This window comes from Corvus kubaryi, unplaced genomic scaffold (genome assembly GCF_017639235.1).
Source record: "Corvus kubaryi isolate FWS band 111438036 unplaced genomic scaffold, C.kubaryi_AGA036_p1.0 37396, whole genome shotgun sequence".
Taxonomy (NCBI): Eukaryota; Metazoa; Chordata; class Aves; order Passeriformes; family Corvidae; genus Corvus; species Corvus kubaryi.
This window is the reverse complement of record NW_024581135.1, coordinates 15,519,529-15,523,484: the sequence shown is the minus strand read 5'-3', so window position 1 is coordinate 15,523,484 and position 3,956 is coordinate 15,519,529.

The window sequence follows — 3,956 nt, the reverse complement described above, 5'->3', positions numbered from 1 at the left end:
GGGAGCCGCGGCCCCCCCGCCGCCCCCCGCCGCTGGTGTCGCCGGGCCTCCGGCGGAGCGAGCAGGGTCGCGGCCGGAGCGCCCCGGGAGCGCTGGGCGCGGAGCGGCGGCGGCAGCGGCTCTGCCTGGGATCGCGCTGCGCCGAGCATTACTCAGCGCCCGGAGCCCGAGTCCCGACACGTCCAGACAGGAGCCCGCGGGGGAAGGACGGGGCAGAGGGTGGCAGCGGGGCGGGGAGCCGGCGTGTCGCACGCAGCCTGCCGGGGAGGGAGCGGGCGGCGGGGGGGCAAGCGGGCACGGGCGGCGGAGGAGTGGGCGCGGGGCTGGGGGGGAAAGCGGTGTGGGGTGGGCACAGCGTGGGTGAATGGGCACGGTGTGTGGGGTAAGCGTGCACAGCGCTGAGAACTGTGTGTGGTGGGAATGCTCAGCGCGGAGGAGTGTACGCAGGGTGTAGGGTAAGTGTTCATGGTGTGGGGTGAGCAAGTACGGCGTGGGTCTAGAGCGCAGGGAGAGCTGAGTGTACGTGGCCCGTGGGCATGTGTGCACGGTGTGGGGGACTGTGCATGGAGTGGGAGGTGAGTGTGCATGCTGTGGGACCATATTCGTGGGAACTTGGGGGAGTGCATGCTGCTGGGGGTAGTGTGCTGAGGGCATGGGAGAAAGGTGCTGTGGGCGTGGGGTTTAGTGGTGTGCACAAGGAAGCAGAGTGTGCAGAGAGTATGGGTGAATGTGCATGGCGTGGGATAAGCATACACCAGGTGTGGACTGAATGTGCTCAGCGTGAGAGTGAACCAAGTGCGCGTGAGGGCACAGGGTGTGGGGTGATCGTGCGTGGCATGGGTGAGTGTGTGTGGGACATGGGTGAGTGTGCACAGCATGCATGAGTATGGGGGACCCTCGTACCCGAGCACGGTGAGAAAGCAGCGCACAGGTGAACGTGCATGGCAGGGGCGAGGGTGCGTGGGGTGTGGTGTGTGCATGGTGTGGAGTAAGTGTGTAGGGCATGGGGGATGTGAGCAGGCACTAGGTATGGCAGGAGGGTGCATGGCATGGGGTGAGCGTGCATAGCAGGGTGCGTGCGCATGGAGTACAGAGCAGGTGTGAGTGGCGAGCGTGAGCACGTGTGGAGTGTTGAGAGTATGACTGTTCTCAACTCCAGTGCCTGTGTGCACTGAGTGTGAGGAGAATGTGCATGGGGTGTAAGTGTGTGCAATGTGGTCAAGTGCGGACAGCGTGGATTAAATGTGATTGAGGCAAAGGGTGAACAGGCAGGGTATGGGGGCGTGGGTGTTAATGGGGATGGAGAGAGTGTGTGGTGTGGGGTGTGTGGGGAGTACCGGCAGACGGGAAGCACACGGGGTATGGAGTGAGTGAACACGAGGAGAGGGCTGTGCATAGTATGGGATATGTGAGGAGTGGGGATGAGTGTCCCTGTGGTGTGGGGTGCAGGGGTGCTGGGGATTCATAGAGGTATCAGGGTATGCACATGGGGACTGGGGGTGCCGGCGCGAGCTGTAGTTGTGCAGGAAGGCATTCCTGATTTTGTGAGGCGTGTGGGTGCCTGTCACTGTGCACAGGGGTATAAGCATGCTGGGGGTGTGACTCTGTGTGTGGACATGGCTAATGGCCATGTACATCCCATGTGTCAGCCCTGTTTTGGGTTCCCCCAACCCAATGCCAGGAGAGCAGTGCTGCAGGGCCAGTGCCTATGGAGGAGCTGTGGATGTGGCTCTGCCTTCCCTTAACAGGGCCACCAAGTGCTCCCAACCTCAGTTGCCCATGAGCTCTCCCAGGCTGGGCACCCAGTTTTCGCCCACCTCCTTGGCACCATCAGTTCAGTTCTTGGGCTCTCCTTACCTTCATGGAGTCCCAATGAGCAGGGTATCTTTCATCTGGGAGCTGTGCACTGGCCTTGCAGGTTATCCCTGTGTCCTCCTGCTTCTTCCTTGGGGACAGGAGGGTGGCCCTGGAAAAGCCCAGTCTCACTGGGTTCTCAGTGAATATGATCTGCCCCAATGCAGCCTCTTCCCAGTCATGGGGATACTTGGTGTCCCCTCAGTTTGGGTGCCTGCTCTGGGGCTAGGGGCCTCCACTTGGGCTCTGGGGGATGGGGAATGGCAGGCAGTGCCCTTGCAGGCCCCCACTACCCCCAGCCACCACAGCCCACCCCAGGCTGGTGTTTGTGCCATAAACAGCTGCCTGGAAGCTGGCAAAACATTCTCCTGCTAGCCGGGCACTGTGCATCTCCCCACCAGCACAGCAGCACTAACAGGGGCTACCTTCTCTGCTCGTGTGTTGGCTCCTGTTGGCGCCAGAGAGGAAAATGTGCTTCCTTTGGGAAATGAGTTGCGATCTAGGGGTGGGCCCTAAGACTGTACTGGTTCCCCCTGGGTGCAGCAGTGTGGCATCACCACTGAGGTTCCTTTTGTGGTCCTGAGGTTGCTGGTTGCTCTCCTGTCCCCAGCTCTACTCCTGAGTGGGCTTAGCCTGTGGGCAGGTGTGGACACTGGTACAGAGCCAGCATCTACCCTCCAACTTCCTTGCCCACACAGTTTAGCAAGAGGCAAGAGTGCCGAACCTTCTATCCCTCAGGCAAAGGCCTGAGAGTACAGAGAGGTTCCTGGCACAGCATCACCCGGCACTCATCACTTCCTCCATAGCTGCTGCCCTCCTGGATCCCCCAGCCCCCAGCAAGTGATGTGCAGTGTCCCATGGGAGTTTGGGAGTGGTGTCAGGACATCCTTTAGTCACCTGCCACCAAAGGAGGCAGAGGTGCAGGCTGGTGATGAGAGATGTGGTGTCAGGGCTGGGCAGAGCACACCAGCAGACCTGTGGACATGACACACAATGCTTCCTAACATAGAAGCCATTGCTCTCACCCTCTCCACTTCCTCCCACATAAGACCTGGCTCCTGTGCTGAGTTTCCTCTTTACATCCTGGAACAGACTGTCTGAACCCCCAGTTAGCAGGCAGGGATAGGACAGAGGAACATCCCCCTCTTTAAGGCAGCTTCCTGGGTCAGCTGTTCTCTTCCAGTCCTCAGCACCCCTTTTTTTCTCAGGCCACCGCAGGGATTACACCCAGGCATGTGCTGCCCTCGGCCTGGACCCACCAGAGATCCCCTGGTTAAAGCAGGACACCTTCCCACCAGAAGCTCCTTCCCTGTGGGAAGGGACCCTTGCTTCCAGCCTTCAGGAGCACAAATGTTTGTGTGTTCGTTAGGATCCTGTGCACAAATAAATGCCAATGAAAATCAGAGGAGAAACACTTTCATCCTCCTCCAGTCCTTAATGACATAATCACTTCCAAGAGCGGGTGTCTCACTCGCATGCTCCTGCTGACTTGGGGAGGAGACCGGCCGCTGTGTCCCGCAGTCTCAGTGCTCACAGCGGGGGCAGGCAGGAGGGGGACCTGTTTCCTCATGTCCCAGCAATGTCCTGGGGCTGAAGAGGAGCCAGGTGAGCCTTTCGCTCCAGCCGTTCTTCTGCATCACACTGGCAAAGCCCTTAAACACAAGATTGAGCACCTGTTGTGGCCCGGGGAACTGGGGGCCTACAGAACAGGACCTGGCCTCTCTGAGCAGGGATGGGTGTAGGCAGGCACACGAGGCTGGTGGAGGATGCTTTGGTCCTGGTGGGACCATCAAAGCTCAGGACAAAAAGCTGAGGCTTCTGAGAGCACTGTATCTGTTCTTGTCATTACTGCAGGCCCCCAGCTGGGGACAGAGCATCAGTGGGTCATGGGACCTGTCACCTCCAAGCTTCCGTCCCATCTCTAGCACTGCTCAGCAGCCCCACACTCTGCAGAGACCAGGAAGGGATCTGGGATGCTCTCAGAGCTGCAATGAAAGTGGTTGCTCCCCAGAGCCAGCACACAAAAGGTGATGGGGAAATCCCTGGTGCAGGGCACTGTGAGAACACCCCTTGGAGCTCCCCTGCCCAGGCCGAAGCACCCA